The 26,262-nt window shown below is 46.5% G+C and overlaps 1 protein-coding gene across 4 annotated transcripts in view; it reads left to right on the forward strand.

Annotated features, from left to right (window-relative positions):
• The first annotated feature begins 2,185 nt into the window (after nucleotides 1-2,185).
• The window catches only part of LRRC8D (leucine rich repeat containing 8 VRAC subunit D), a 123,860-nt gene continuing 99,783 nt past the window's right edge, over nucleotides 2,186-26,262 (forward strand). Inside the window, exons 1-2 of one of the 4 annotated variants that reach the window (XM_086717484.1) lie at nucleotides 2,186-2,325; nucleotides 25,325-25,476. The gene's annotated coding sequence lies outside the window, so the exon portion shown is untranslated. Of the gene's footprint in view, nucleotides 2,326-2,599; nucleotides 2,759-2,889; nucleotides 3,232-25,324; nucleotides 25,477-26,262 lie in introns of those variants that run through there. The other 3 variants (XM_086717486.1, XM_086717485.1, XM_086717488.1) reach the window with 3 other exon arrangements.

Below are 26,262 nucleotides of genomic sequence, written 5' to 3' on the forward strand. Positions count from 1 at the left end.
GCAGTATGCTTTTTTCACTTATAGATTTTGAATGTTCTTCCATGTACAAATAGATCTTTTTTATATTAGTGGCTACTTGGTTTCCTTTTACAGATCTAGTATAGTTTGCTTAAAGTTTCCTACTGGCTTGTTAGACTTGTACACCATTACATGTTTTTGTTATTACAGACAATGCAATAAACACCTGTACATGTATTTTTAGACACATGTATAAATATTTCTGAAATATATATTTTTTGCATATGTAAGCCTGAAGTATAAACTCCTAGAGGTGGACTTATCTGGTCAAAAAGAACACATATACGTATTTTTTCCAAAATTGCCAAATTGCCCTCCAAAAGGATTTACCCAATTTGTACTCATAAGTGTATGTGAATGCCTGCTTCTCCACACTTAACTGTATTCTAAGTATTACTTTTTTTTTCTTAGTTTATACCAATCTTGAAATCCTATTTCTCTCAAATCTCAAACCATAGTTTAAAGCCCCAGGAAGATCAAAACATGGAACAAAGTGTTTTTACAAACAGCAAAACATTCCAAATCAGTTACAATAGTGGGGTGTTTTCAATCAAACTATTACACCACTAGATGTTAACAGTTTTAAAACTGTTCTAACGTCCAGAAGAGCAAATCTGGTTCTGTGATTAAATCGCTTAGTGCACAGCCCCTGCCCACATACCTCCTTCTCAGCTGGGTGTGTGGAATAGGAGAGGCTGCTGGTATGAGGGACAGGGCAAGGAAAGTGAGAAAGCAAGAGAAGGTCAGAAGGGTTCAAAATCTAGTGTCATGTGGTAATTCATCTAGGACAGTCCCTTGAGTGTGCTCTGGACCTCTGTTCATGCTCCTCCCTGCCACGGCTGGTCTTCTTCGCTTCCAGGGCCTGATCAACAAGGGCTCCCTTTCCAGGGTCGGTTCTAATCACCCTCTTCTCTCGGAAGCCTTTCCTGAAACCTAGAAAACCACTCTTCCTAAGGCCTGCCTATATCCTATATCTAAACACACACCCACCCGAGTACCTGTCACATTTTGTGCCACATGTTTACAAAAAACATGGGGACGCGGAGTTAATGGTGACTGAACATTCACTGACATGGAGAGACCTTAACAGAGATGAGACTTTCCGTTGTTCACAGAAATGGGTGGATTCAGATAAAAGGAGATATTGAAGTATTGGGCTGAAGCCACTTGACTTGTTATAAAGCACCGATTCCAAACATCCCTCCTGGCTTTACTTGTTTATCCCTGCTTCTCCCCACGAGAAACAGGGGAAACACATTTCAATCTTACAACAAAAACAAGAGGGAAAACTATCAGGCTGGGGAACAGAGGACAGCCTTAGCAGGACAGTCCTTAGCAGAGGGCAGCCGTTCACCTGCCTGCTTCAGGCACAAGGTAAGTTTGGTAAAAAGGAATGGGGAAAAGAGAGTAGACTCGGATTAAAACAAGAACCGACTCTCCAATATATCTTTAATAGCAGGGACAGAACAAATGAAGTCGAGAAGCTATTCGTGCCAAGATAAAGTTGTGAGTGCCCCGAATCCGAGGCAAGTACTTAGCTCCTTAGACTAGAGCCTGCTTGAACTTTTACGCCAGTTCCCCCCCACCATGTCACTGCATTTCTCCCCATGTCTTAATATCAGAGTTTTAGTCAAAAGGACAGACCCAGGAAGGGCGAAGGTTGCTGACCTTGCCCCGCTCCCTCCAGGCGACAGCGTCTGCCTGGCTCCGCGCCCTGCTCAGGTAGGCGTTTGACAGGTAAGTCTTCAGGCGACAGCGATCTTCCCCGCCCCATGCACCTGTTCGGCGGCCAGCAGCCTCCCGCCACCAATCCCCGACCCTGGGCCACCTAACTGGCCGCTAGCCCCCTCCGGTGAGCTCGGCCCGCTGCGGAAGCGCCCCGACCCTCCGCGGGCGCGGCAGGGCGGCCAGGGGAAAGTGCTCGCCGTCACATGGAGGCCCCGGCCCGCCCCATTGGCTGTGGCCGAGCCAGTCGCGGCGCTCGCTGGCTGCGGTTGGTCCCGGAGCTGCAGCGCCTGCACGGGCCCGGAGTCCATGTTACGCTTTGTCTAATTCCCCCCGTTACAGAGTCATGTGCTGCTGCTCCCGTCGTCGCCGCTGCCGCCGCCCGTGGTGCCCCGGCTCCTCCGCCGCGCTTCGAGGTGGCAGCCGCGGGCGGGGCCTCGGGAGCAGGGTCCAGGGCGCCGCGCGCCTTCGCCGCCCCGGCGCGTCCCGGTGCAGCCGCCGCCCGCCGCAGGTGATGCCGCCACCTCCCGCCTCAGCATAAGCCGTGGCTCGGCGGCCAAGCTGCCCCGACTGCCCCCCAAGGTTAGTGCTAGCCTCGCCGGGGCCGGGGCCGCGCAGGTGGGAGCCGCCCCGGAGCCGAAGCGCGCGCCCCCGGCGCAGGCGTCCTGCCCCGCGGCCGGGAACTGGCAGCGAGGGGCAGGGGCGGTGGGGGGGGGGGGGCGGGGAGGGGGCGCGCGGGGCCGCGCTGGGTTCCCGTCTGCGACCGCCCGGGCCCGGAAGATTGCGCCGCTCTGGGCAACTGGAGCGGCGGGCGCTGCCGAAGCCTCGGCCGCCGGCGGTGGGCCCTGAGAGAGGAGAGTGTGGACTGCCTCCCTCCAGCTCCCCCTCGCGCGCGCTCCCTCCCCTCGCCCCCGTCCGCGCAGTCGGGAGGGCGGGGAGTCCCGGTTTCGGCTCCGCTGATTCCTCCCGGAGGTGGGTGTTTGGTGTCTGGCCTTGCTGGCCGGGAGCCCAGAAGGTGAGCCCTTTAACTTCTCGTGAAACGCCTCCCCCTCGCCTGCTTCCCGCGCCGGGTGGGCTGGGCGGGGAATGAGGGCCGCGCCCCGCCCCCCGCGCCGGAGGGAGGGAGCCGGGGGCCCGCAGGTGCACCCTGCCCGCCGCGGGCCATCTCCGGGTTGGGTACCGGTATAATCCGCTTCTAGCTTGTTTGAAGGCGTGGGCACTTGGGAACTGGACTTCTGCTCGAATCCTGGCCAGGGGCTTGGGAAGGAGGATTGGGGGAAGTTGCTTACTAGAGGGTTGATAGAGGCCTTCCTCCTAATGTCCCCCCTCATTTGGGGTCTCCCGTGGGGATAAACAAATTAGGCTTTTGGTTTTTTTGGAGGGCTGGTTTTTTTTTTTTGTTTGTTTGTTTTGTTTTGTTTTCTGTGTTGTGTTTCTTAAAAAGCCAGCCGCAGTGAAGGAGAGCTGCCGCAGGTCGAGGGAGGAGAGGTAGGTCCCTGCTGGAGAGGAAGAGGTGGGATTTGCGGTCCCAGTGGGTACGCAGCTGGGGGTTGTGTGGCAGAAGGTGGGGAGGTGAGGCTTCAGGACAGAAACAACGCAAAGGTGTGAGGGAGCGAGCGCTCAAGAGGTAGGCCGAGAGATGGGGAATAGTACTGGGGAGTCCTAGCCAATTGTGGGGCCCAACTTGAGCTACTTGGGCTCATACATGGCTCCTTCTGCTTTGCAAATTTCCTCCTTTTTCTTCCTTGAATTTCAAAAATATTTCTTGTTGGGCAAATCTGTGAGGATATATTTTGAAAGATAACTGAGTAAAAAGAGAGCAGGCTTCTGGAAACTTTCCTGAGCTTTGAAAATAAAATTCCATTCAGGCCGCTCTTATTGAGCACCTATTTTGTGTTCTGTGCTGGACTTTGGAAGAGTCTGGACAGGCGAGGAGTTACTGTCTGCAGTAATGGTGACGGCTGTTTGCCTCATAAACAACCAAAGGGCACTTCCAAGTGCCAAGAATGACAGTGATTCAGACCTTCCCCACCAAAGCTTCTGGGACCCCCCCCCCCCCCCCCCGCCGCTCTTTACAGACCTGTGGGAAGAATCCATGGCTAGTAAAGGAGGTCCGTAGACAGCATTTCATTTTACTGTCCATAAATACTGGCCAAACCCCTGCCATCAGCTAGGAAAGGGTTAGAGTTGTCACTTCTCCTGTATTCCACATCAGTTGATTAAAATCCTGTTAAAGTGCAAAAGCAAGAGAGGAAAGATCCTGAGATGAGTTAAAATAAGGATCCAGCACAGTTGATTTGGAGTGTTTGGTCTCCGTAGGTTATTTAGGGAGTCTCCTGTAAAATGATTAGGTAATCCACGGAGCTGAAAGAAAATGCAAATCTTGAATTGGCATGGTTTACTTACATATTTGAACATTTTATCTTAGGTTTGTCTCGTTTTCATTGACGGTGTGCGAGTGTGTACTTTGTTGATTAAAACTCAACACGTTAGAAGTTTGCAGAGGAAAGTGTCCTTAGGTGACCCAGTCCCCCAGTCTCTTCTGTTACTACGTTGAGTAGTGTATGATGCAACAGTTAAAGTATTGAGCCATATTCATATCTTTTTCTCCTTGCCAAGGTTTACAGAATTCAAAAACTTGATCAACACTTTGCCGTTTTCCCTTCGCTTTTATACTGTGATGAGCTTTTTAAAATTAATTTCACAAAATGTTGATGTGTTTGTCATGTCCTGGTAGCTAAACTGTTTTGGTAGCTGTATGATGGAAGTTAGACTTGGTTCAATCTCAGTAACACAGGTAAATTGGCACTATCTGTGAAGAAGTCAAAAGTTTTGTTCAAACTGTGTACTCATGATCACACATGCTCTTGAAATGGTAGTTGGTAAGGGATTTCACGTACTTTTCATACATAATTGGAGCTGATACTTGACATTCTAAGAAACACCAGTCACTTTATTGAGTGCCAGCAGCAAGCGGAAAACCAGAGTGGGTGTTGTGGTTCCCTAACAAGGAAGGAGAAGATTCTTGCACAAATAGAGGGCAGGTAAGACAGATACAAGTGAGGACACCACCAGAAGCAAAGGATTGCATTTTTTAGGAGGTCAAGGAATACTGAAATGGAAAGGGTGTTTGGAGCCAGATAAAAGTATTGTGTGCTTTGGGGAAGGGGGAAGGAGCATGTTTTAGGGGAAGCAGTGAGCTTTGTCCCAAGTCAAATATAGTAAATAGGTTTGCCTGGCTGGAGCAGAGAACAAGACTGATGGAGTTAGGGGAGATCTAGTTAGTGGAAAACGTGAAACACAGGTCAGTGATGCTAATCATTTGCCTCAAGAAGAGTGGTTCTCAACAAGGGGTGACTTTGCCTCCCAGCAAACATTTGGCAATGTCTGGAAACTTTTTTTTTTTTTTTTTTTTTTGTCATAGCCAGGAGGCAGGTGCTACTGACATCTAGTGGAAAGAGGCCAGGGATCCTGCTGCACATCCATCCTGCAATGCTCAGGACAGCCCCCACAACAAAGAACTATCCCAGCTGAAATGTCAGTAGTGCCAGGGTTGAGAAACCCTGCTTGAGACAGCAAACGTTAAGGTCACTGTGAAGGAAAGTTACATCTCAGAATGGGCCTTGAAGGAGGTGGTTCTTGACCGGTGAGCAAGGATGTCAAGTTTGGGAAGCCAATCTAGGAGACCTGTGCTCTGCTCGGCCTGAAGTGAGTAGGATCTGGGCAAAGCCTAATCAGAAGAAAAGGGCATTTTTGAGAAATCATGGCAGATCAGTTAGCAGGGCAGTATAATACTGGGTAGGTGGGGAATCTTGGAGTCAGAACTGGAATTTTAGAGAGGTCCTGGTCTAACTTCTTTAGTAAATTCTTACACTTGCTAGACAGCCTCTGTTTAAACACCCCTAGAGGAAAGCCAGTCGGTTAAGCAACCGACTTCCGCTCAGGTCATGATCTCATGGTTTGTGAGTTGGAGCCCCTTGTCAGGCTCTGTGCTGATAGCTCAGAGCCTGGAGCCTGCTTCAGCTTCTGTGTCTCCCTCCCTCTCCCTCCCTCCCTCCCCCCCTCTCTCTCTCTCTCTCTCTCTCTCTCTCTCTCTCTCTCTTCCTCTCTCTCTCTCTCTTCCTCCCCCTCTCCCTCCCCCTCCCCTGCTCACACTAGCTCTCTCTCTCAAAAATAAATAAACATTAAAAAAATTTTTTTTAAATAACCTCTAGAAAGTACAGGGAACCCTGTAGTTAGGAAGACATGTCATTATATCTTTGGAATCCATGTGTGATTTTTATTTGAGCTGAAGGCTGCCTCCTCGAAACTGTTCCGTTGATTCTGTGCCTCTGGAACTTCCCATATCCAGAGGACAGCCCCTTGAATTCACAAAGACGGTATGATGTCTCTCTCCCCATTTCTCATTGCAAAATAGTCAACGTCTTCTCACAATCCTGTGTGGGACATGGTTTCTAGATGTCTTTTTAGTTTGTCAGCGTCTCTCATGGAGAGTAATGGTATCTGGAATTAAATACGGTAATTGAGGTGTGCCTGGTCAACAGAGAGTATAGTAGGACAGCTTTTTCCTAAGACCAAGGCATAAACATCTACTTACTGCAATTTAAACAGCTGTCTTTTTTTTTTAAGTTTTTATTTTATTTTGAGAGAGACAGAGAGTGCACACACAGAGGAGGAGCAGAGAGAGAGTAAGGAAGAGAATCCCAAGCAGTCTCTGCGCTGTCAGCCCATAGCCCAACGCGGGGCTCGATCTTGATCTCATGAGCCGTGAGATTATGACCTGAGCCAAAATCAAGAGTGGAATGCTTAACTGACTGAGCTACCCACGTGCCCCACAAAACTGCCTTTTTTTTTTTTTTTAACGTTTATTTATTTTTGAGAGACAGAGTGTGAGCGGGGGAGGGGGAGAGAGAGAGGGAGACACAGAATCTGAAGCAGGCTCCAGGCTCTGAGCTGTCAGCATAGAGACTGATGTGGGGCTTGAACTCACGAACTGTGGGATCATGACATGAGCCATAGTTGGATGCTCAACCGACTGAGCCACCCAGGCATCCCTAAAACTGCCTTTTTTAAAAAAACAGCACCTAGCACAGATTCACCTGTAGGTTCTGTCCAGTCAAACTGTCAAAACATCCAGATATGGTGTTGAGCTGCTGCGACCCTATTCATTGGGCAGATTTTTGTATGTGTAGGTGACATTGAGTGGACGGTTTTTAGTTTTTGTCCCTGTTCAGTGGTATCCTATTTATTTTGGTCCAATCTCAGGCCTTTTGAGATTTTAAAGTCTTGATTCTGCCTTCTAATCCTATGAGAGAGGAGTAGAGGATGACTTTGCCAAAAGCTTTATAGTCACTTGTATTAATACTGCACGAAACCCAGTAGTTTGGCACTGCTGGTCCTATTTGAGAGCTGAGGTGTTTAGTGATGGAGGTAAATTCTAGGGGTTGATTGGCCCTTAGGTCAGGGGCTTCTAAGAAATCTATGTTTGTGGTCAGACTACATTGCATTTAGCTTTTGCAGATGTTTGCACCTGAGGTGCCCTTTTGAAATTATTTGAGTCAGTTGCAAGCTTCTGAAATCTGTACTCCATCCTCTAGGGTCTTTGTAATTCTGTTTAGACATCTGGAAGAGAATTTCTAATGTTATGTGCAAATCTGAAGCTTACCAGATCAGAGTTGCTTTTGAAATTTGTGCGGACATAAATAGGATAACTGGTATTGAAAAAACCACGTATGAACATGGTTCCCACTCGGGCTAAGCTTTTTTTCCTTTTCTTTTTGCTAGTATGCTCAAAATACTTAATTAGTGACAGGTTTACATTTGGGGCAGGAGAGAGGATTAGGGCTTAGAAACAAGCCCTTTTCCCAGAATTAGGGTTTAGCTTGTCATTGGTGTAATTTCATACTTACCAGATTTCACGTGTCTTCACTGAAATGACATTAGGAAATTACCACGCTCAGATGTCTTCTGAAGCAGGCAGTTCAGAAAGCATAAGTAACTTAGTGCCAAGTTCTTCAAATGTTCTAGATCTATCCAATAAACTAGATTTAAACAAATGATTTGGTTGGGATGGTAGCCATCCCAACAGTTTTGAGAGTGTTAGAACAAAATTCCAGATCTTGTAGCTAACAAATACAGCCTCTTTGTTATGAATATCCATCATGCCCTGATCCCCTGCTGGTGTGTTGTCTGTCCAGATGGTCTGTTCCCTCTCACTTCTGTTCTGGTCCACATGGGAAACCTCTCCATGTCCTCTGGAGGTGAGAGATATTCCTGAGAGCAGAAGGGATGTTTTGTGAAGGTATGAGATTTCTTGAGAGGGAAAATATTTGAAAGCCCTTAGGTATTGTCCTTGCAGACTTTCAAAGGCTATACCGAACTTGAAGCCACCTTGGAATTAAAGATGTGAAGTATCATTTTGAGTAGAAAGGTAGAATTTTGTAGATGGAAGGTATCAACACTTGAATTTTGTATCCATAAAATCGAGGAAATCCAGGCCCAGGGAGGTGATGTGATTAGCTGTAGCTTACCCAGGAGGTGACAGAGCAGGCATTAGAATTCATCTGCCTTAAAGACCACAAATAAAGGCTAAGGATAAAGATTTCTCCTCTGCTTGAAGGTGTGTAAACAGTGGGTCCCTCAGGCCTTATTTACATAATTGATCCAGAAGAAGGAGCACACAGTGGAATTTCTAAGTTTACAGATGACAGCAAGCTCTTCTGAATTATGAAATAAGTAACCAATGGGGATTTACTCCAGGGAAACCATATTAGGATATATGAGTCATCAGCAGATTTGCAGGTGAGTTTCTCTGTGGGCAGTATGAGGTCAGGTACTTAGAAATTATGGAACTGTCATAGGGTGGGTGTTTTGCTGGCAAAACCCAGGAAAGGACTTCAAAAACACTTTCACAGTGTTGTCCCAACTTGCTCTTGCAGGTTAAAAAAGGCAGGAAATGCTAAGCTTCATACAAAAGATTTTGGAAACGAAACAGAAAATCTTATTTGATTTTCCACTGTGCTTTGTTCAAAGCGTGGGCACCGGTCTTTAGGAAAGACCCTGGAGCTGGAACGACCAATGTAATGGTATCTAAAAAATATAGACATTCCTGCTAGAATGGAAGCTCCAGGAGGACAGGGCCTTCCCCGTCTGTTTTTTGATAAAAATATTGGGATTTAATAAAATAAAATAAAAAATAATGGGATTTTTAGTATCTGGAAAGAAGACTGCAAGGAGATATTATTGAAACCCATGAAACCGTTAGGATAAGGATAGAAGAACCTGATTGTTCCCCTAATCCCAGCAAACCTGAATGTGGTATTTCAGTTGCCTACTTCCTTGTCTCCATGGTCCAGTACTTGTCAGTGTAGCAAGGGTGGGGAGATATCTGTATTGTTCTGCACTGATTTCCTAGTGCCTCATGCATGGCAGGTCCTCTGTTCATATCTGTTGCCAGAAGGAATGCATGAAGAGGTATATGTTAAAGCTTTATAATACGCAAGTTCAGGATGAAGGCAAAAAAATATGGCACCAGTTTTTCTCAACCCTGGCTATCATCAGAGTCAGTCTGGGGAATATTTTTAAAGTTACTCAAGCCCCATCTATCGAATCAAAATCTCCGGGGAGTGGGGGCGGGGGGAGTTTTGTGTTGAAACGAGCTCTACTCCACCCCCCAAGTGATTCCATGTGTAGAGCCAAGACAGAACCACTCACTGTCTTTTGTACACAGAAGTCTGGGTCCCCACTGAAGACAAAAGGTTTTGAAACATTCGTGGCTGACAGGCTCACAGTTAGTTACTAAGACAAAGAACTTTAAGGATACATCTGTGTCCTTGGAAGGTGATGACCAAGGCAGTGGATGGTTCACAGGGTGGCCCGTGGTGTTTTCATGAGGTGCTGCATCCCCAGACTGGATGGCATAATGAACCAACTTGAAGTCTGTTCCTGAGCAGTTGTTTCCAGGTTCCATGGTGACAGTTGCACCAGCCTGTGGGGTAAAAGAGTAAAAGCAATGCGGCAAGCTTTTGAGTTTTGATTTTAATGCTAAGTTTATTCAATTTCAAAGGTCTTTTTAAAAAATCTTGGGTACTTCCTACTTTGAGGTGTTAATTTTGTTTCCTCTTGTGAAGGATGGCGATGATCGCTTTTTTGAGGTCATGTCTTGGTCACCGAAACCCTGGCAGTTTTATGACAGCCTTCCTGTAAGATTCTACTGGTCTATGAAATCAAGTGTGGAACTACTACTGCTGAGGTTTTCAAGATGTCCCTATCCTCCTGTTGACACCTGCTGTTGTGAAGGCTCACAGATATCCATGTTAGATGCCATTATGAACATTTCTTAAAACCCTTTTTTACTTTCCTCTTCTGCTTGCTGGTAATAGTTAGGAACACTGCCAAGGAAGGCTTCACTTCCCCAGCAACCCATAAATTCCATTGCTAAATCTTAGCGTCAACAGATCACCAACACTGCAATAAATTCTACAAAGGAGGGAGAAGAAAGGAAGCGCAAGACCACCCTCCCCTCTGAAGGATGTTGATCACCAGAAAGCACCAGATCTCCAGATCTCATGCAGTGGAGACAGGACACATTCATGCCATCCCACTGTGTATGAAATACCATCAGTCAAAATCCTCTTTACTGATTGTTCCAAGCTTAGTTCTAAGGGATATTTAAAAATTGAAATTGTTTGGAAAATGGTCTCCATGATGCACCCCACTAAATAAGCTTTTAAAATCAATTTATTATCAGATGTAACTAGTTTTGTTTTGTTTTTTTAACTTAACTGCTCAAGAAGTAATTGGACAATGTGTGGACTACCCCAAATTAATACTAACAACTGTTAATTAGGCATTTTCTGATTGTCCAAATGTATGCCCTGAAATTTACATGCATTCTCATGCCATCCTCGAAGGAATCCTGAGTGGAAGGTAGACTTACATCCTACCTTACAGATGAGATAACTGGGGCTTCAGAGGTTATGTGATTTGTAAAAAAAGTCACACAGAAATGGTGGAAGTGGAATTTGAAATTAGCCTTGTTATTTCAAAGCCCGTTCTCTTAGCTACTGTTCTCATTACTCTTGTATTCTTTGTATTCATTTTATAATACCTATTCATATTCTTGCCAAAAACAAAAAACGCCAAGAAAGAGAAAGGGATTTTGAGGTCTAGAGGGGACCTCGCAGCTTGTCCAGGTCGTGGACAGATCTGGGGTCAGATCTGAAACGTGGGGACAGAGGCCGTAGAGAGTTGAGCCCCAGTGACACCTGCATCTTCTGGTTTCTAGGACAGTGTTCTCGCCAGCACACAGGGTTTTAGAAAATAGCAACCAAAATAATACCATTTGAGTGAAACTTTACCCTAGAATTGAGAGGGTAGTTTAAAAGCACTTGTTTTGGTGACTTCTCTAGCCGTATTCTGTTTTGTCACCAGTGTTGGTGATGGAATGCCACTTGTAATAGTACATACACATGAAGCGCCCTTCTCCTAAAGAGATCAGCCTTACAGTAACAGCTGGACACAAATATGTCAAGATGTAGCTGATATTTATTAAGGTGTTATACCCAAGTGCTCGCTGAACAACTGCTATCACAAATATATGCAATTTAAAAAATAATCATATCTGTATTCCTCTAAATAGACCATGAATCAGTATCCAAATATCTATATCCTGTATTTATATTGTCTTAATATAGATTTATTATGATCAAGTATTTCAGCGGAATGAATTCATCCTGCTAGAATCTCTCCTTTCATGGTTTTTTCATACTAGCATTTGACCACTAATAAAGTACAAATTAGGAAATCGTCTGCAGCGTTAACACAGATTTCACAAATGCACCCCTTCCTATACACACAGGTACAGAGAGGGAGGGAAAGGCAGAGGGAGGGACACTTTTCTCTCTAGCCTAGTTCTTTTCAAATATTTTTCTATTATGGGGCATTTCCCATTTCTCTTGGTTCTAAGTTCTTTTCCTTATAAGTTATTTGTACCTGGCAAAATCTGTATGGAGCCAAAACTGGGTAATTGCATCTGTAGTTTCTGCACTAACTAGAGGGAGCATTAGAGTGGATGGTGGCTCTGCCTCGGGTCTCAGGCAAATACTAAGCACTGCCTACAGCAGGCCTCAGGGAAGATGATGTGCAGCAGCTGGTCATCAGCCTCAGGGTAGGGTGGTCAGGAGGGAGGGGGCTGGACCTGGGCTGAACTAGAAAATGCAGGTCTGCCTGAAGGGGCTCTGTTTAGCTGATCTGTTCAGCAGCCAATTGTTGGCCATATGGGAATGTGGGCAAGTCTTGCCAGATCTTCTGATTTTTCACCGTAAGCCAGAAAATCTGGATTATTGCTTTAAAATCTCCTGATTTTAAAAGATCAGCTAACTCAACATTTTAAATAAGAACTTCCTGCCGACCAAACAAAATGGCTTTGTGGGCTGAGATACAGCCTGCAACCTTAGGCCCTTAGAGATGGATAGCCCTAAGGGGCCAGGTAAACAGAAGCATAGGATGTGAATAAAACCACAGCACACTTGGCAAATCAGTTTAAATGGAAACAAATCAAAACTTGATTTCATTGCTTTGTGCTTCGCACCCCCCCCCCCGCCACCCCCCTCCCTGGCCATGTACACATAAAGCAGAAAAACTCAAAAGCCACATACTTTCAATGATGGTAACAGTTTCTGCCCTTTAAATTTGGTATGTTTGAAGTGAATGCATTTGAAGGGTTGTCTTGCTTGAGGAGTAACAGATTCAGGGAGAACGGTGTAGTTTGGGAGGGAAGGAGCTAGGCAAAAGTGATTCAGAGCTGGGGGCTGAGGGGGCAGGTGGGCCGAAGAGCAGAGAATGAGGGGTGAGTACCACTTGGGAAGTGAAGAAAGAGATCATCTACCCCCCAAAGATAAGGGAAGAGGAACATTTATTTGTATCTCAAAATTGATTTGGGGGTGATACGGAAGACAGGGTTAGGAGAGTCCTTACCCAAGAAAGGGAAAATCATGACCTGATACTTACTGCGAAGTAGTGTGGGATCTTTGTGGGTGGGCAGAGTGCCATTCTTTCGCCATTGCTAGTGTGTGCGCATTAATTTGTGTTGTGGCTTCTGCAAAAGGAGAACCGGAGTGAGAAGGAAGGTGAAGGGTTCATGTGAGAAGGGAGAATGTAGAAGCAGAAGAGGACACTGCACAGCAGCCAGTACCAAAAAGGAAACCGGGAAAGCGTTTGCATTGCAGAAAGTTGGCTGTGTTGGGATCCAGAGCGAGGTGGCCCCCCAGCTCGCACACGGCTCCCCGGGGCTCCAGCTTGTTTTGCTTGTGGAGGGCTCGCGTGCTCAGCGTGGCTTGCGGCAGCCCCCACGCCCCCGCGTGTGAAGTTAGCGACAGCACGACCGCATCTGCCCAGTCGGGGCTTGCTGCTGGGGAACAGTGGAGGCTGACTTGCCGCCCCTTCTCCCCGGCTGGGTGCCTCCGTGCAGGACACGACCTCAGACCTGCACTGTGACCCCCACTAACGCTGCCGCCTGGTTTATCTGTTCTTCTGGGGAGAAGCCTTCAGTCGTTCGCCTAGAATAGGTCGAACAAATGCCCTCTCTGAAAGTGGAGAGGTTCAGAGAGGTGACACTTTAGCCGATCTCTGTTGGTAGCGGAGGCTAGACTCCTAGCCTGAGAGGGGGATTTTTAAAAGCATTGTTCTCTTAATCATCCCGAGCATAGCACATTGTTCCTGGAATTTCAGCATTTTCTGGGAAAGAACTCTTTTGATTCATCAGCAGGTTCTATTCCAGTCCTTAGGACTGTCATCCCTGGGTGAGCTGAACCATGTCCTTCTCAGCTGGTGAAACTTTAAATTTTTTTTTTAAATTTTTTTTTTTATGTTTCTATTTATTTTTATTTTATTTTTGGGACAGAGAAGGACAGAGCATGAACGGGGGAGGGGCACAGAGAGAGGGAGACACAGAATCAGAAACAGGCTCCAGGCTCCGAGCCATCAGCCCAAAGCCTGACGCGGGGCTCGAACTCACGGACCGCGAGATCGTAACCTGGCTGAAGTCGGACGCTTAACCGACTGCGCCACCCAGGCGCCCCAAAACTTTAAATTTTTAACACTTTGGTTGCTTTCAGAATAGAAGACGCATTTTAAAAATGTGCCCTCGCATCAGGGTAATGCAGTGAAGGTCTTCGGGGTTTTTTCTCCCTATGGAAGCCAGTTTGTAGTATTGAGAGAATGGGTGCAGATTTCCTTGCACTATTGCTGGGAAAAAGAACAGTTCTTCAAATTCCACCGTTTGTTCTTCCAGTGCCTCCAGTCCACAGATGGGAACCCAGAAAGATCCTATCAGGAAGTGAAACTCGTAAATAATCTTTGTGCTGGTGTGGGGCATCATGGATCAACAAATGGGACAAGAAATCTTCTTGAAACTTCTTATGAAATACACTTTGAAAAGAACACAATCTTAGCGATTCTCTTCTGGAAATAATAATAGGAAACATCTATGAAGTACTCACATGCACCTGGCACTGTTTGGAGCACTTTGCATGTAGTAGCTCATTTGCCCCTCATGACAGGCAGAGTGCCCTAGTGTGGACGCACTTCCCCATGACCTTGGGCAGCAGTCAAGGAGCTCGGGCGTGTATTGGCGGTAGTAGCAGGGCAGTGATGGGAACTGAAGCCCTTGCTGCTTCAGGATCCGTCCTTTCAAGGATTGCATTATTGCCTCTTGCCCTCTCTCCCGGCAAGGACCTCAGATTGGCGTTAGAAACTCTTGCTTTCCACATTACCTCAGCTTTAAACTCAGGATCAAGGTGGGATTTTAAAAAAGAATGAGTATTATACTCCTTCCCTAATTGCTCCTCCACAAACAGAATGAACAGAGTTGTCAGGAGCTGTTTCCATCCAGGAACAGAAAGCTGAAGATCTTCCTGGAACCATGTGCCAGCATCTTGGACCATTCATCCTCGGGGCTGCCGTTGGGGCCTTGCTGCTGTCACAACCCTCACTCTTGGCACCAGAATCGTTTTTAAGAGCACGAAAGCTGTTTTACGTTTACCTTTACAACTAGTGGGTTTGGAATGCTTCTGAGAACCCTAAAAAAAAAATTGTTTTTCACACTTAATGTGAGGCAGTGGGAGGTCCATGAGTCTGGAGCTTAGGGACTTGAGTTCTGGTCCTCGCCCTTTCTTCTACTGACCATGTGACCTTGGATTTCACAGGACTTGGATTTCATCCCCTTGGGAGTGATGGGGGTGAATAGTGGCAATATGACTGGTTTCGTGAGGGTAAGGTGCTATTATACAGGACGGTAGTTTATCAACAACAGTAGTTGTGTGTGTTAGGCAGTGACTGGACCAGTGTGTCCTTTGTGAGCCGTGGAAGTCATTTTCCATGGGTGAGCAGTGAGGTGGATGCTTGGGAGTACTTGGGAAGGTTTGTGTTGATCTGAACTTCTTCCCTTTCCTGTTCTTCCCTTACCTGTGTTCTAGTGTGGACGATAGTGTGGGTGTGGACTCAGTTTCTGGCCCAAACTCCATTTCCTTGGCTTTTCCCCCTCCTACTTTGGGCTCGCCTCCAGTTTGCCTACAAAGTACTGTTTGTTGTGAGGGTGAAGCGGGCGATTCTGGGCAGCGACACTGTGGCTGCAGGCAGTTACTGTAGTTCAAAGCAAAAAGCCAGGCTGGAGTAGGAGGGACACTGACGGGGCTTGTGCATTAGAATTTTGTACATTGGTTTTTGAAGGAAAGAAAGGGGGATAAGACATGACTTGTCACTAGGAACGTTATGAAATGCCCTTCCTAACGGAATGGAATTGGGTGAGGAAAAGAGGCCTTTAGGAAATCACTGCCTATTACTCTGAAAGCAAATGCTTTTTTTTTTTTTTTTTTCTTTTTGGTGAAAGCAAATGCTTTTTGAGCAGTGTGTCTTGTGGTACATTCTAGTAGGATACAAACAAAAATTAATAATAAAAAATAATAAAAACAGGTGTCATTTTGGTGAATTTTTAGGTAGTCCATATTCAGCCAAATATTTTTCATGTTTTATCCTCACTTCAGTCATGGAGATAGGTATCATTTGTTGTTGCTGTTCCATTTCAAAGATTACAAAATTGAGGCTCACTCTGTTTAAATAACCTAGCAAGGGTCTGGGCACCTGGGTGGCTCAGTCAGTTAAGCGTCCGATTTTGGCTCAGGTTATGATCTCACAGTCTGTGAGTTCAAGCCCCACTTTGGGCTCCATGCTGACAACTCAGAGCCTGAAACCTGCTTCGGATTCTGTGTCTCCGTGTCTCTGCCCCTCCCTGCTCATGCTCTGTCTCTCTGTCTCTCTGTCTCTCTCTCAAAAATAAATAAAGATTAAATAACATACCAAGGGTTACAGTGCTAGTAAGTACCTGGAGGAACTAAACTTTGAACCTGGATCTGTCTCTCATCCACAGAATAAAACATGAGTTACATTTCCCTCCTGCTTTCAGGGAGGAGACTGGCATGTGAACAGTGTAGTATAATTGAGCACAGTGTGCATGCAGTATATGCCGTAACCCCTGCATGAGCTAAAGTTTTTGGACATTTGCTTAGAGGAAAGAGAGACTGATTTTTTTTTTTAAGTTTATTTATTTACTTATTTTCAGAGAGAGAGAGAGAGAGAGAGAGAGAATCCCAAGCAGGCTCCGCCCTGTCAGCACAGAGCCTGATGTGGGGCTCGAACTCACTAACTGTGAGATCATGACTTGAGTCAAAACCAAGAGTTAGACGCTTAACTGAGTGAGCCACCCAGGTGCCCCGAGACTGTAAAGACCAGCGAAGATTTCATACACACAGAAAAATGGTTTCAGAAAGGACCTTGAAGGATGCAATAGACTGGGACCGTCAGGGTGGGAGTGGTGAGGAATGGAAATGAAAAAGGAAGTATGCAGTGTGTTTGGGGGAATTGATGCTGTGACAGAGTGAGAGATGTGGGAGAAAAGGAGAGCAGAAAAGCAGTTTGGGACAGGTTACTGAGGGCCTGGAGTGTCCTGCTACAGAATTTGACTTCGTTCCATTGCCTTTGAAGGTTATTCCACTAAAGGTTCACGAGAAGGGACTTTATTTGCTCTAGTCTCTGACTTCATCGATGGTAGCGTGAAGAGAGGAGTAAACGTCTGCAGCAGGGATTCCCCAACTGGGCTGCACCTTAGGTTACTGGGAGTTCCTTAAATGAACAGAATGGCGCACTCACCCCCAGCAGTGATGCTGATGGTGTAAATCTGGGGTGGGGCCTGGCCTGGAGGATTATATTCAAAAGGTGCTTCTGAGTGCAGCCAGATCCAGGAATAGGTCCTGTGGGCATTAGAACATCGGGGACTGGGGCTGGACCAAGCCCAACAGTCATTGTGTGGATAATTTTGAAATGACGCGAGGGGGCCAGTAATCAAACCTTGGAGAAGATCTGTCTTATATGCTCTATAAATCTTAAATAATAATCTCAGAACAGGGTCATTTCCACATAAATTTTCCCATTCATGGCTAGAATGTAGTATGGCTCTAATCTTTATGCCTGTGTGTTCTATTTGCCCTTTTTCTTTTATTTAGAGGGAAATGGAATATGTAGGATTTTCTCGGTGACTGTTCATCAGCGCAGTCTCTCAGGATGTGAGTTCTGGAGCCCACTGCCTCAGGCAGGGTGGCTCAGTGCTCACAGTTCACTTCAGTCTCTTAGGAGTTGGCCGAAATGCTGCTCACTTGTCCATTTCCTGGGACCCAGCCTGAACCGAAGCCTTTTTTCCCAAATGTTGCAGATCTCCCTTACTCCCCTTTCTTGAGTTCTAAATCAACTATTGACGTTTAAAGTTTAGTTTCTGCTGGGAACGCAAACAGTTCTACCAAGGGAGAAGCGATTTCTCAAGATTAAAGAAATTTGAAATTATAATTTATGCTTAAAAAAATAATGTTAGTCCAAGTTTTAGCTCTCCTCTCTCTTCCTTCTCTACTGTTCTTTATCCTGCCGGGTGTCTGCAAACCATTCTCATGACCTCCTGCCTGTGTGGCATATTTGTAGTGGGGCCAGATTATACATACACCACTGACTGACTTTTTCATCCGACCTCCAAATTCAGCTTTCGAGCCCCTTCGTTTCTTTGAATTTTGCTAACAAAGTCTTCTTGTTGAAAGGAATATTATTTTTCATGGAACTGTATTGATGGTGTGTGGAATAATAGGAGCATGCTTTTTAAAGTTCAGACCTAAGGCCCCCAAATCCTAAACCTCTCCAATTTGCTGTTGCTTACTTTATACTTAGCTCAGTGTTGGCATTTCAGGTCTAGAGGTGGTTAGCACCCATCGGACATCCCAGCCCCTGCCTGAAAATTAAAAGGAGCACAAAAATGAAACTGAATTCCTTGTTTTTCGTCACCCCTCGGTTAATTTAACGGACTCCATTGGCTCGCCCTCATTTGCCCTTTTTACACCTCCCAAATTAATGTTATGTGCGCATTTGATTATAACGGTGTGAGTAATTTCTGAGTTGCTTTTGAAAACTGTTCCTTACGGTTCTTTTCTTCACCATACCAGTAGATCCGGCCAGTGTTTTTCTTTCTAGCTGCTTAACTCCTGGGTGGTTCTTGTTGCCACATAAGTTTCAGTTGATTTAGTGATCCTGATTTCATGGCACACTGTATCAAATGCTTCAGAAAGATCAAAGTACACGGGGATCCTTGGATTCCCTTCCGTTGCTAACTCACTTGTGCTGTAGCCAGGCAGTCCTGGAGCCTTGCAGTCCAGGATTCTGCTCAAGGAGAGGAAGCAGCTCTTCTCTCTGGCTTTTCCATTCTGCAGATATCCTTTCCTTTCCTGTATTCATTTATTTAGCAACATGTAGTGGGCTGTGTATCTCTGAGCCCCTTCAACCACTTTTTGATGCAAAAAGGAAAAACTCTGAGCCTTTCATGTGCCATACCCATGGGACTATTCTCCCCACGAACTTTCATGCTGGAAACAACAAGTCCCATCCAATTGTACCTTATTGGTAGTAAAATGTGTTAGCTAAAAGTAGACTCTGTGGCCAGCCACGCTGCCCGAGTTCTGCTATTTGCTAACGGTGTTACTTCGGACAAATTGTTATCTTTTTGTCTGTTTCCTGATCTGTAATACAGAGGTAGTGGTAATTCCTACCTCATAGGGTTGTTATCAGGAATAACTGAGTCAGTGTATGTAAAGTGGCTAAAATTTGTTTAGTTAGGTTTAGTTTAAACATTGGTGAATAATCTTTCAGAAGTTTATAATAACGTTTCTGGGTTTTCTAGGTATTTTGTTACTCTTTTGTGCTGTTTGCCTTAGCCATTCCATTACAAGTAAAGGAAAGAAAATTAAATCAAACTATCCGATTTTGCCACCTTAGGGTTATTCATAAATTGCTTTTTTTCCTTTAAGATTCCATTACAATAGGGGCACCTGGGTGGCTCAGTTAAGCTTCCGACTTCAGCTCAGGTCATGAGCCACATCAGGTTCAATGCTGACAGCTCAGAGCCTGGAGCCTGCTTCAGATTCTGTGTCTTCCTCTCTCTTTGCCCCTCCCCTGCTGGTGCTCTGTCTCTCTCAAAAATAAACATTAAAAACATTTTTTAAAAAATTTTTATATTTTTATTTTTGAGAGAGAGAGAGACAGAGCCTGAGCAGGGGAGGGGCAGAGAGAGAGACACAGAATCTGAAGCAGACTCCAGGCTCTGAGATGTCAGCACAGAACCCAGTTCAGGGCTCGAACTCATGGACCGTGAGATCATGACCTGAGCTGAAGTCTAAAGCGTAACCGACTGAGCCACCCAGGCACCCCATTAAAAAGGATTTCTTTATAATAGATAATTGAGAATTGATATATTCACTAGAACAGTGATGTGTGTGAATTATTCCCTCTCAGCTCCTATAATTTGGTACCTTCAGATGTGTACAGATGTTTATGATGTTTATGTATTTTTTAAATCCTTTTTAAGAACATGATTTTGTTGGTAGTGTAAGTTTTATTTGTTTGACTTGTTAGGAGCAATCCTTTTAAGTTGTTGGATTTTTCATATATTATTTTTTAATTTTTTTTTTTTAACGTTTATTTATTTTTTTTGAGACAGAGAGAGACACAGCATGAACAGGGGAGGGGCAGAGAGAGAGGGAGACACAGAATCGGAAGCAGGCTCCAGGCTCTGAGCCATCAGCCCAGAGCACGACGCGGGGCTCGAACTCGCGGACCGCAAGATCGTGACCTGAGCTGAAGTCGGACGCTCAACCGACTGAGCCACCCAGGCGCCCCCCATATATTATTTTTTAAATGGATGCACAAAGAGAATTAAATTTTTTTAAGACTTTGTTTTTAACTAAGCTCTACACTCAACGTGGGGCTCAGACTTATAACCTCAAGATCAAGAGTCACATGCTGGCCTGGCTGAGCCAGCCAGGCGCCCCTAAATATTTTTTTTAATAAGGAAGCAGAAATACTCACTACAGAAGATGAATAGACAAAACGTGCCTTCCAAAGAAAAATGTCTTACAGGGCAGTGTTTAGTCTACACAATACACATCACTGTCAGCAGTCAGTAAATAACCCACGGCTGTCCACGGCTAACAGTTTGTGCCAGACCATTTTGAATACTCTTAACTTGTGTACAGGTATTTGCATTTAGTCAAACTTACGTCGTTTCTTGCTATTCTTTCATACTTACGCTCTTTAAGTGACTGCCCATCAGCCAGGATGGCCTACTTTATTATATATTTCCATACTAACTGAAGAATGAGAGAGAGACTAGGAAAAAATGTATTGAAATTTTGATTATCACAGTTTGACCTGTAGATCTGTCTTCTTTATTATTTCATGAAGTAATATTCAGCCACAGCCCAAGAGCATATGTAACCTAATTTGTATGGACTTGCATTGCCAGGGTTTAAAATGAGTTGGCCTGTTGCAAAATACACATTTACAATTTACACTTTACAAAAATTTGGCAAGGTGATGAAGCCACATGATGCAGCTAAGAGAACATTACAAGTTGGGTTTGAAAAGTAAGTAAGAGTCCTCTGAGTAAAAGTTGTGTAGCACAGAACTATAACTCCACAGCCAAAAAGGCACCCACTCGTTTCTCTTTAATTAAAAGGAGGAAGTTCAGACCCAGGGTGAGTTTTAGCTCCATTACCTGCTGCTTTGAGAAAATGACTTAACATCTGTGAGCCCCACTGCTTCTTCTCACATAGGGTTAGCGACCCTTCCCTGTAAAGGCAGTTATGCAAATTCAGTGAGGCAGGGCATGTGAGGGCCCCCAGGTCAAGTTCCTAATTCTGGGCAGCCTGGGTGAGTTCCTATGTGTGATTGGAAGCCTGTGACCCTGGGGCACTGGGCTGAGAGGTCTACCAGCCCAGGTCTATAGTCGCCCTGGCCCTGTGTTTCTCCTCTGTGGCTGGCTTTTCGAAGTCCTGCCATGGGGTGCTCCAAGCAGTGCTTTCCTTCTCAGCTCCTTCAAAGCCAGGAAACCCCTGTGCCCAGAAGGGACCCTAAACCATTGTGCAGGCAGAATTTTTTAAAATGGTGTGTACCCCTTTACTACATTTCTGCCGTGGGAAATGCCACTCTGGCTCCTGGAAAACGGCTCATACCCCTCTGTGGGTAGATGCCAGTCTAGGCAGCCAGTTGGCTCCGAGGACGTCTTCCTTGAAAGCCATGGCCCAGGTTCTGCAAAGGCTGGGAGGTGAGTGTGAGTGCCAGAGACCTCCTTCACCGAAAAGCCTGTTCCGGGTGCCATCCTGGAAGTGCAGACAGACAAGGACACTGACTAAAGGCTGCGAGTACAGAGAGAGACCGTCTCTTAGGTGACCAGACAGCTTGTCAGTTTTCTTTTTCTTGTTTGCAAAATCCAGCCGTAATAATGACCAAGAGTCCTCGTACAAAGAAATTTGTGGCAAACATTTTTAACCACCAACGTAAGGTCTTTGTCTTTCTTTTTTATGATGAAGGAAGATAAGCAGCATCATTTGAGACATGAGTTTATCATCTCCTCCTCCACACCTCTTAGTCCTCAGAGAAGCTGTCTCTCGTCATTTACTTTGGAGCTTCCAAAATGGCTTTCACAATGTTGCCATCTTCATCCATGGACTGTCATACCTAGGGAGTGGAGACTCTCAAAATGAACTTCCAATATCCTTCCAAAATCAATTTTATCTCTTGTGGCATGATTTGTACCTACCGGGGAGCATATTTTTTCTCTTCCTAGGAGGTTGTGATATACATAATGTATGTGTGTGTGTGTGTGTGTGTGTGTGTGTGTGTGTGTGTGTGTGTGTGTGTGTGTGTGTATTTATTTCTCAACAGGTATAAGGTAGAAACACTTCTCCATGAAACACAGAAACACAGAAGGTGCAGGAGAATAGCTGAACAATGGGAAAGTATGATATGGTTCTTAGACCTTGTGGCTCTTAGGAAGCATGTGTGGGACTGATGCAGTCATAGGAGTGTTGTATGTATTATCCAAACTGTAAACTTTGGAATCCATGCAAGTTAATTTAAGCATGTTTCCTTTGGATTTTCTTAGGAATTCACTTTTTCTTCAGAGGTTTTCCTTCTAGGCTCTTGGAGTCCTAATGAGTAACAAATGAAGGCAGGGTTACCAAAATGTATTGTATTGTATTGTATTGTATTGTATTGTATTGTATTGTATTGTATTGTATTGTATTGTATTGTATCTATTTTATTTTAATGTTTATTTTTGAGAGAGAATACACACACATGAGTGGGAGAGGGACAGAGAAGAGACAGAAGATTTGAAGCAGGCTCTGCACTGACAGCAGAGACACCCTCATGGGGCTCGAAATCATGAACCCTGAGATCATGACCTCGGTCAAAGTTGTGCTTACCTGACTGAGCCACCCAGGAGCCCCCAAAAATGTATTTTAAAATAGAATTGTGTCCTCAAAAACATGGTAACATTGACAGTTTTTTTTTTAAATGAGAGAGAAGTGAGAACAGTTCTGAGCTACATGCCTTCCTTTCTGTTGCCTTCCCACCGTGTACTTTATGGAGGGGGGGATATGGTAGTGCTTTGGGAAAAAGGATGAAAGACATGAAGAGATCTGAAAAGAGATGAAGAATTGACAAGTCTAGGGAGGCAAAGGACTGGGAGAAGGAAAAGGTGGCAGCCAGGGCCCAGCGGGACCCTAAAAGGATGCTGAGACCCCTCAGAAGTTTGTAGTGACAAGCCCTCATTAGACTGGGCATGCCTGAAGGATGGGGATGTATCTCTGCCCCCACCCGGCCCCCGCTGCCCCTCTTGAACTGCTCTTGCCCTGCACCTGCGCACGCTCCTACTGCCGAGTGTGCTCCTTAGGGAGGGGGCAGGCAAGGGCAGGTGAGATGCAGTTCATCTGGAGACAGGATAAACTTTCTCCTTCACTCTCTGCAGGTGCCTGGGGTCTTGCCATTGCCAAGATTCTTAATCGCCTTTCTATATGTGCTCTATTTCTTGGCTTGTCAGGAGGGCAATAGCATACTATTACAGGTGAGTGTGAGCTAAGCGCTGAAGCAGAGAGGAATAGAAAAGGAGAGAATTTCAACAGTTTCACTCAAAGCTGAGGTCATGTGTATGTTGTTTTATTTTCCCTCTTAAAAAATCCCAGTTAGAGAAAAAGAATTCAGGGAACAAATATTAGTAAGCTGATTAGGTTCTGAACTTGCACAGACTTTGTACCTTGGCATAAGAGTGGCTATCCTAGAACCTTTTGAACTTTTGCCATTGAGTAATTCTGAAAAGGCTGAAAGAGCCAGTCGTAGGCACTGGGGAAGAGCACTGTGTCCTCTGCTTGGGTAATAAAGGTACATATTATTGAGGTGGGTAAGGACCCTAGGTAGTCGAACAGGGTTATAGCATGTAAATTGCAGAATCATTTAGAGATGAAGAAATGGATCACAGATGGTCACTGGGCTTGATTTGTCTCCCAGGATTCACTATTGTTTTGAGAATTAGCAGAGTGTAGAGGAAATGGCCCAGATTTTATACTTAGGAAAGACCTGTTATTCAGCCCTCCATTTGACCACTTTCTAGCTGAGACATCAGGACAGTTACTTAACTTCTCTGACCCTATTTCCTCAGTTGGGAATAGGAGAATAGGACATTCATAGATCTGTTGGGAAATGTTGAAACTAAGAGCTGATTAAAATGAGATGCTGTCGGGGCGCCTGGGTGGCGCAGTCGGTTGAGCGTCCGACTTCAGCCAGGTCACGATCTCGCGGTCCGTGAGTTCGAGCCCCGCGTCAGGCTCTGGGCTGATGGCTCGGAGCCTGGAGCCTGTTTCCGATTCTGTGTCTCCCTCTCTCTCTGCCCCTCCCCCGTTCATGCTCTGTCTCTCTCTGTCCCAAAAATAAGTAAACGTTGAAAAAAAAATTTTTTTTAAATGAGATGCTGTCTAGCCAAGAGTAGGAACTTAATGTCCATCAATTTCTACTTCAGTCAAAATTTGGCTTTTTATATAGAATAATTGTCCTACTCTCCATGTTGAGTTTTGAAACATGAATAAATTTTATTTAAGTCATCAGCTTGTGACAAAAGGAGCTGTTTATCCAAGACAGGCCTGTAAGTACCTTGTAACCCAAGAGATTTGTGTGCAAGGACAGAGAGGGTATAGATGAAGCCATCCACACCTGGAAGACCAGAAACCAGGCACTAAACGCACATACAAACTCCTAGGGCTGGCATGCTCTGCATATAGCAGATTCTTAAACCATCTGTTTATTAATTTTTAAACATTACCCCGAAGTTCACCAAAGTCAGAGGGTAGCACAATCAACCCAAACTCAGAACTTTGGAACTGCTTTCTGATTTCATAAGCACAGAGAAATCCTTAGTTGTTCATAGAAAGAACGCACTATATCACTATCTTCTGTGTGGGATTGGTATCTGTCATGTTAGGGGACTGTGAGCTTGAGGTTGGTGCCCCTAGAGACCGTAGCCCCCCTGGAACGCTCTCCCCGCCCCTCCACCCCAAGTTCGCGGCGGTGTGCACGCTCTCTTGACTCAGCCAGGCGTAAGACAAGTAATTTCCTCCCATCCTCGGGTCTTTCAGTTGCTGAGCTGGAGTGAATATACTGGGATGTGGCTATGCGCTTTACAATTTTGCATAAATCCATCCTCCACTCCCTGGAAAGGCTGGGTCCCGTCTTTACACCTTCCCCTAGGCGATTTTGTTCCACGGGCGGGGGCGGGGAGGAGAGGAAAGGAAAGGAGGAAAACGGAGGCAGACTACACGCGGCACCGCGCTCTGCGCGCTCGGGAGGAAGCGTGCAGTCCATTGACTCGGTACTTGTGGGGAGGGGAGAACCGAGGCAGGGGCTGGAAACGGAAGGGCTGCGAGCGCTCCGGCCGCGAGGCCTCCGGCAGGGGGAGGCCCGGGCCTCGGGGAGCCACCTCGCCAGAAGCCGGTGTAGCGGGTCAGAGGACAGCGCCCGGAGGGACCATGGCGAGGCGGGCGGGGGCGGCGGTAGTTATGCAACCCGCAGCCCCCCTGTGTCCTCCCTCGCGCGGGTCTGCGCCCCTCCCTCCACTCTGCCAACACTCGGATCTCTCCCTCTTTCTCTCCCCTGTGTTTTCAAACAGGAAGTGCACGGCTGTCTGTAGCGTGCCGGGTCCCAGGATGGAGGAGTGAAGTCTCTGTCGCCGCTGGTGCCAGCCTGCGGAGCGCCCACCTCCCCCCGGAAGCCAAGTCCCCGGAGAGCGCCCTGAGGGAGCAGGGTGGCCGCCTGGTCCAGGTGCGTGGGGCCGGGTCGGGGAGCCCGCGGGCCGGGCGCTGGGCTGTCACTGGCCGCCGCCCCTGGGTGCCGCCGAGCCTGCTCTCCAGCTCCGCGCCGCAGCCTCACTCGCGTGCGTGCTGCGGTAGCCTGGTGGCACCCCCCTGCCCGCCTTCGTCCCCAGGGGTCTCTGCCCAACTGTGGCCTGCTGCCCCGGGCGTGTTGGTCCCCCGCCCCTGGAGGGCGGGAGGGCTTTGGGCTGCCTGACGCCTGCGGGACCTGCCCGGGCTTACTTAGCCTAGGCAGGCGCTTTCCAGGCGGGGCTGCCTTTGCCCGGGAGGCTTCCCCGAGTCCCCAGCTGCCCTCTCCGCCCTCACCACCGCCTCCTCCCGCCACTGCTGCCCGAAGCGGGGCGCTCTGTTGCTCCGAAGTCTCTGGGAGGCTTGGATGTTAGGAAGGGTAGCTTGTGAGAAGTGGGGACCTAGGGAGAGAGAGTGAGGGTGAGCGAGGTGTAAGGTGGAAAGGGGAGCAAGAGTCTTGGTGCACGGCTTCCGAAAGCCCACCTCCTCAGCAGAGCCTTGCTGTCTGTTGGTGGGTTTGTTTGTTTTGTTTTGTTTCTGTTTTTCGGGGGGGGGGTTGGGGGGGTGGTTGGGGGGGTGGTTGGAGCCAGGCTTTCAGAACAGAGGGAATTAGTGATGTAGACATGCACTGGAAAGGTAGCGACCAGGAATGAGGGACAGCTACTTCTTAGGTGTTTAGTCTGGTGTCTGGCTGCTTAACTCCAGTTGTGGTTTCTCTCAGCCAGGC

Source organism: Puma concolor, chromosome C1, assembly GCF_028749965.1.
Source record: "Puma concolor isolate L17-30 chromosome C1, mPumCon1.1.hap2, whole genome shotgun sequence".
NCBI lineage: Eukaryota > Metazoa > Chordata > Mammalia > Carnivora > Felidae > Puma > Puma concolor.